Here is an 8,516-nt window from a genome sequence, read left to right as displayed (position 1 = left end):
AATATATTTTTTATTCTTGAAGTTTTACAAAAATTTTAAAAATATCTATAAATTTTATTTTGTTTCAATTTTGTCTCAAAATTTTTTTATTTTCATTAAATATATCATTGACGGCTAATCTAATAATAATGCATGAAAAGTATGCTTAATTTGCTTGTGTTGAGAGTTGTTCTTATGAAATTGTTGTTGAATCGATCTTAAATTTTTTGAAAAATTAGCCGTCAAGAGTACATTTGATGCAAATCGAAAACTTTTTAGACAAAATTAAAATAAAATAAAATTTAGGAATATTTTTAAAACTTTTGTCAAACTTTAGAGACAAAAAATATATTTTACCCTAAAAATAATAAAGACGTAACTTATTTTCAATTTTAATTTTGAGAGTCTTAAAATTATCATTGTTAGAATTGATTCTTAATTACTAATAGACACTTAACCAACTTGGGTTGATCGAGTTCACTTGTCCGTTTAAATAAGTATTGGGGGTTCAAATCTCGTTTGTGCATGCAGCAATCCATTGGCCAGCAACAGACCCTTGAATAGAACTCAGATCCGTGATTGATTAGTCCTTGACCTGTCGAGTTGGAGAATATCGTGAAAAACAAAAAAAAAATACTAATAGATAGTTAAAATAAATTATTAATTGTCTAATTGATTAATTATTAATCTACTTAATATATTAAAACTGTGTTTTTTTCCAACTAATAAAAGTGAGGTGTCACTTTTTCGTGAACCAATTTTTCCTCCAAAATGAATACATTTAATTAATAATGCATGATTATACTAATTTAGGAAGATATCTTTATTATAATTATATAAAATCAATATTTAATGCATTATTAAACTATTTATTAATTATTAATAAAAAATATTTTTAATTATTTTAATGAATAATACATAATTATACTAATTTAGGAAAATATCTTTATTATAATTATATAAAATTAATATTTAATGTATTATTAAACTAATTATCAATCAAAAATATTTTTAAATATTTTAATTATATTCATTTTAATTATATTGATATCCCTCTAATTCTTATTCATTATTCAATGATTTTATTAGTGGCAAGTTATTAACCCATTTATATTGATAATAATAATAATTTTATTAGGATAAATATCAAATTTATTCCTAATGTAAAAATATAAAATTTAATTCTTTCTATTTTTATTTTTCCACTATAAAAGACCATGTATGCTAGAAGAAAATATCATTCGTTTACCAATTACTCTTTCATTTGATAGCTTTTACAACAATTCTTTTTCTTCCTATGAGGTGTCGTTACAATAAGGTAATTATCGTGGACAGAAACTATCACACTCTTTAACTTTGGTGCTCATCATCCGGAGCTATATAAGATATGTTATCCATGAAGTATTTATAGACCATGGTGTTATAATGTATGTATAAATAAAAAATGTTTTGTATTTAAATTTAAGTCATTTACCTGTTTGTGGTATATTGTAGTGTGAAATTACTTTCAATATGTATTGTGTAATGATATTGTGTTCTAATTTAAGCTTTTACTTTAAAACTGTATTATAATTTTATCTCATCATTTTTTCTTAGATATCAAGTTGACATATTTTTATTTTTTATTATTACTGAAACGGATGTGATATGAAATGTACCAAAAAAACTCTCACATTCAATTTATTTTATTGTAGTCTTTTATCTATTCTATTTATTTTTATTTTCTTCTTATTCATTTTATTTTCTTTTTAAATGTTATATAATTTATTATAATTTATATAAATCTACTTAATTTAACTATTTTAATTATATTAGTTTTAATTATATTGATATAATTCTATTTTTTATTTATTATCCTAAAATTTTATTAGTGATAAGTTATTATCTTAATGGTGACCTATATAATAATAATAATAATAATAATAATAATAATAATAATAATAATAATAATAATAATAATAATAATAATAATAATAATAAAAAGATAGAAAATTATATTTTAGAGAAATATAAATTGGTTATTAATAATAGGTTATTATTAATGATAATTATATAATTAATTTTTAATAATCATTAAATATATTTAATATAAATAACCAAGTTTAATTAGTTAACAAATAAAAGAAAATATTATTGCACGATTGTAGAAGTAAGAATAAATATATATATATATATATATAAATAACTAATTTAATATTAATGATAATTCAATATATATATTAATAACCAATTTAATATTAATAACGATAATTATTGTTATTCTTCAATAATAATAATAATAATAATAATCTTTCTTTTTTTTTTAAAACACTCATTTAATTGAATTAATATAAATATTTAATGAAAATAAAGGATGGATTTTTTGGCTTGAAGGATAATACAATCAAATATTCTTGAAAATTTTAAAGATGTGAATATATATTCTTCCTATATTAATATACGCATGCATGTTACCTTATTTTTTCCATAAATAAAAAATAACATTTACCCGTTAAATTTGTTAGTTGCTCAACCGATTCATCTTATTTATTGTGATTGAGATTGATATATAATCATAAAGATTTTTTTTCCTCCATTAATTTTAGTAAAGAAATCCATGACGTAAAATAAAATAAAATAAAGTCAGTACCTACTTTTTTTCTCAATATTTTTTATATTTACGGTAAATATTAAATGTAAAAAAGAAAAAAATAATATTAATTATTATCACTTTTATTTATTTACATTCATAATTAAATTTAATATAGTTATAGTAAGTCTCTATAGTTATAACAATTTATATCTGTTACATATATAGCAATTATATTATATATAATTATATATCTCCTTTTTTATATATACTTAGCAAGTATTTCTATTTATATAATTTACTTAATATATTAAAATTGAGTTTTTTCTCAACTAATGAGAGTGAGATGTGAATTTCTCATAAACTTATTTTTCCCCCAAAATAAATGTATTTAATGAATAATGCATAATTATACTAATTTAGGCAAATATCTTTATTATAATTATATAAAATTCATATTTAAAACATTATTAAACTATTTATCAATATCAATCGGAAATATTTTTAATAATAATAATAATAATAATAATAATAATAATAATAATAATAATAATAATAATAATAATAATAATAATATACTTCTACTTAATATACTAAAATTGTATTTTTTTTCTAATTAATTGAAGTGAGGTGTCAATTTTTCATAAATTTATTTTTCTTCTAAAATGAAAGCACTTTTCTCTCTTCTAAATTTATTTTTAGAAAAATATCTTTATTATATTTATATTATAATTAACATTTAATGAATAATGTATGATTATACTAATTTAAGAAAATATATTTATTATAATTATATAAAATTAATATTTAATGCATTATCAACTAATGAAAGGGAGGTATCAATTCTTCATGAATTTATTTTCTCTCCAAAATGAAAGTACTATTCTCTCTTCTAAATTTATTTTAGAAAAATTAAAATTCTATGCTGAATATAGGTGGCAAGTTAAAAAAAATATGCAAGTTAATGGAATCAAATCATATTTCTATAATATATATATATATATATATATATATATATATATATATATATATATATATATATAAGAATATATATTTTTATTATATAAAAATTAAATTTCTACATGATGGGCGTGGCATATTTCTTAGCATGTTTTTCAATTTATTGTTTTATAACTCATTGAATACAATTTATTACAGTAAATTAATTATATCAACTAATTGATTTGATTAGGTATTTAAATATCACACGATTTATTATAATTTATATCAATCAAATAACTTTAATTTATTATATCAATTATTTTAATTCATTAATTTATAAGGTACATAATAACATAGATGATTTGTTACTTATACTTATTAAATACAATAAATACATATTAATTTAGTTAAAAAAAATTATTGTCTCCTATGTTTTCTATTTATTTTTTTAATTCATTAAATCCAATCAATTATAATAAATTAATTATATAAACTAATTAATTCGATCAATTATTTTTTAATTTATTTTTTGAATTCAATAAATCAAATAAAATTAATTATAGTAATTATTTGTGTTAACTAATTGATTTGATTAATTTTTAAAAATATTTTTATTTAATTTATTTAATTTATTTAAATATAACTAATTAGTTATTTAATTTTATTAGAATAAATATCAAATTTTATTTCTAATATAAAAATACAAAATTTTATTCCTTCTATTTTTATTTTACCACTATAAAAGATCATATATGCTAGAAAAAAATATCATTCATTTACCAATTACTCTTTCATTGAGTAACTTTTATAATAATTCTTTTTCTTCCTATGAGGCGTTGTCACAAGAAGGCAACTATCATGGACACGAATCAGTACACACTCTTCAACTCCCGTACTCATTATTCAGAGCAATATATGATATGTTATCCATTAAGTATTTATAAACCATGGTGTTTGACAAACCCCAATTTGACGGTTTATCTTGTATTGAATTTAGGGGATTTTATCACCTTTTACCCACATTTACTCAATGAAATAGCATGGTTTTGTATATTTTCCTTTAATTGTGCTTGAGAGTGAAAACATGCTTTTTAGGTCTTAAAATAGCTAAAAGTAATTTACCTTGATTCCATTAGATGCCTTGATATGTTTGCTAAGTGATTTCAGATTTAGGAGGCAAAGATTGGATCAAGGGAATGAAGAAAGAAGCATGAAAAGTTGGAGAACTCATGAAGAAATGAAAGAATCGGAAAGCTGTCAAGCCGACCTCTTCGCACTTAAACGACCATAACTTGAGCTACAGAGGTCCAAATGATGCGGTTCCAGTTGGGTTGGAAAGCTAACATCCGGGGCTTCGAAATGATAAAAATTTTGCCATATGTTGCTTCGCGTTCAGGGGCGCGCAGGCGCACTTTGCGCGCGCGCGCCGATTCTGTCCGTGGCCCACTTTAATGAAATCGTCCCCAGCGGTTTTAGGAGCCTTATGAGCCCAATCCAACTCATTTCTGATGCTATTTAAGTCAAGGATTGAAGATGGATGAGACATCTAGTTACCATTAGTCATAGTTTAGTTTTAGAACTAGTTTCTAGAGAGAGAAGCTCTCACTTCTCTCTAGAATTAGGATTAGGATTATGTTTAGTTCTTAGATCTAGATTTAGATTCATCTTCTTCTACTTCTATCTTCTCAATTCCTTGTAGTTACATTCATTCTTCTCCTATTCTTTTGGTGTAATCTCTTTTATGTTGTTCTTATATTTTGTTGTAGATCTAGTATTGTTCCTTCTACTTTCTTTCAATTCAATTCAAGGTAATTCATAATAATTGTGTTTCTTTTGATTGTTGTTGTTAACTTCTTTCAATAATTGTTGTTAGATTCTCTTCTTGTTGTCAAATTGCTTTGCTTTTCTTTTGTACCTTCCAAGTGTTTGATGAAATGCTTGGTTGGATTTTAGTGTAGGTTTTGTTCCTCTTGGCCTAAGTAGAGTAATTAGTGACTCTTGAGTTATCTAATTCCTTTGTTGATTGATAATTAGAAGTTGCTAATTGATTTGAATGCCTCTAAAGCTAGTCTTTCCCTTAGGAGTTGATTAGGACTTGAGGAATCAAATTGATTCATCCACTTGACTTTCCTCCATGGTTAGAGGTTGACTAAGTGGGAGCAATGGACAATTTGCCATCACAATTGAGGAGGATAACTAGGATAGGACTTCTAGTTCTCATATCTTGCCAAGAGCTTTGCTAGTTGTTAGTTTATTTTCTTTGCCTTTTATATTTCTTGTCTAAAATCTTAAAAACCCCAAATATAACTCACAACCAATAACAAGACACTCTATTGTAAATCCTAGGGAGAACGACCCGAGGTTTAAATACTTCGGTTTATAGATTTTAGGGGTTTGTACTTGTGACAAACAAATTTTTGTATGAGAGGATTATTGTTGGTTTAGAGACTATACTTCAACGAGATTTTATTTGAGAAATTCTAAACCGTCAAAAATCCAATCGTCAGTGTTATCATGTATGCATAAATAAAAAAATCCGTAATTAAGCTTAAGTTATTTACATATTTGTGTAGTATATTTTAGTGTGAAATTACTTTCAATTTGTGTTGTGCAATGATATTATGGTTTAATTTAAACTTTTATTTTAAAATTGTGTTATGATTTTATCTCATCATTTTCTCTTAGATATTAAATTGATGTATTTTTATTTATTTATTATTAAAACGGATGTAATATAAAATTTGTAAAAAAAAAAAAACTCACATTCAATTTATTTTATTATAGTCTTCTACTCTTCTATTTCTTTTTATTTTTTATTCATTTTATTTTCTTTTTAAATATCATATAATTTATTATAATTTATACTAATTAATTAATTATAATTCATTATATCAGTTAGTTTAATTTATTAATTTATAATATACATGGTAAAATAGATCATTTGTTATTTATATGTTTATTTTTCTAAAATCTAAATCTGAATAATTATATTTTCAGTTTTTGTTATGAATAAAATATTATTAATAATAAATATTAATTAATCACTCATACTTTTAATCAAAGTGCTTGGATGATTTTTATATTTATTAATATTAATTATTGATTATTTTTTCATAAAAAAATTATATTATAATTTTATGTTAGTTCATAATTGATTAATGATTAATGTTCATGAAACTATATTACTCTAAATTTTATATTTTATAAATATTTTATTTAAATATAACTTTTTAACATGAAAATGTATTATTTTTAATAATATCATAATTTTATATTTTTAATTATTCTAAATGAATATTTTATCATATACTAATTAAATCATTCTTCCCTTTGCTTTTATTAATCTATTATTTAACTATTATATAAAACTAAAATCGTATTAATGAATTTAATATTAAAGTTAATTTAGTTTTTTTTATTATTTAGAGTATTTTTCAATCAATAATTTTATATTTTTTACTTTTTTTTTCAGTTTCATTTTGAATTTTAATTTAGTACTCAAAGGTAGTGAAATTCCATTGATACTGAAATAAAGTTACAAAAGGGTCCATATGGTAGAATAAGTAAAATAATGTGATACCCATATTGCAACATCCAAATAAAACAACTTAAGATCTAAAATGTTTATTTTTCTCTTTCTCGCCGTCTATTATATTATCTATTCTATCTATTCTATTATATAAAAATCAAATTTTTACCTTTAATGATAGAATTAACGTAGCATGTTTTATTTTGTTTAACTCATTAAAGATAATTCATTATGATGAATTAATTATATCAACTAATTGATTTGAATAGATATTTAAGTATCACAAAATTTAAAATTATGTATATTACTTATTTGATTTAATTTTTATGATATATAAATTTAAGGAATAAATTAAAATAAGATAATTTATTACTTATTTAAATTGAATACAACAAATATAAATTAATTTAGTTAAAAATTTACTATTTTCTAATCTTCTATACATAAAAATGGCAAAACAAAATTATAAAAACAATCTTTTTATCACTTTTGCTATTTTAATTTTATTTTCTTTGCTTTTTTATGTATAATTTTATTTTATATTAACTTTGTTTATTTAATTATAAAATATACTCATATTAATTCTATCATATACTAATATATTTTTCTCCTATATTAATCGAAGAATTTCAATAGTTATCAACTACATCTAATAGAATGACTGAGAAGTGAGAACTACGAGAAGTTAAACCCAAATTCAAAATGCTGAAACAAAGAAAAGAAAACAGTGGATATATGATTAGAAAAAAATGTATAATAATGACAAAATATACTAAAACTGGATTTTTTTTCCAACTAATAAAAGTGAGGTGTTAATTCCTCGTGAATTCATTTTTTCTCTAAAATGAAATCACTATTTTTTTTCTAAATTTATTTTAGAAAAATATATTTATTATAATTATATTACAATTAACATTTAACGAATAATGCATGATTATACTAATTTAGAGAAATATTTTTATTATAATTATATAAAATCAATATTTAATACATTATCAACTAATAAAAGTGAGGTGTCAATTCTTGATGAATTCATTTTTCCTCCAAAATGAAAGCACTATTCTCTTTTCTAAATTTATTTTAGAAAAATATCATTATTAATAATTATAATAATTTAGAAAAATAAAATAAAGTCCAGTAATTTTTCTTCGAACTGCACACATGTGTAGAATAACTTTTAAGAAGGAGTCATGTATAGTAAATACGGTCGATGATTGTAAAACTGTATACTATCATTGATATAATATTATTTCAGGTATATATTTTGCAGACATCAAAGAAAAGTGTCGAGTTATTTTTTAGTAGATTTAAATTATTTATTATTTATTAGAGAATTTTGTACATTAGAATTCTCTAATAATTTATTATTTATTTTGAGCTAATTTTGATATGTTCTTACTTGACAATAAAATAACATATAAAAATTTGTTGGTAGGTCTAAGTATTATTAAGTTATTTATGGTCACATTGAGTATATATGTTTGATTTATTGAAGAA

Source organism: Arachis hypogaea, chromosome 6, assembly GCF_003086295.3.
Source record: "Arachis hypogaea cultivar Tifrunner chromosome 6, arahy.Tifrunner.gnm2.J5K5, whole genome shotgun sequence".
Lineage (NCBI taxonomy): Eukaryota > Viridiplantae > Streptophyta > Magnoliopsida > Fabales > Fabaceae > Arachis > Arachis hypogaea.
The sequence above is the reverse complement of the archived record's forward strand: the minus strand, read 5'-3'. Positions refer to the sequence as shown.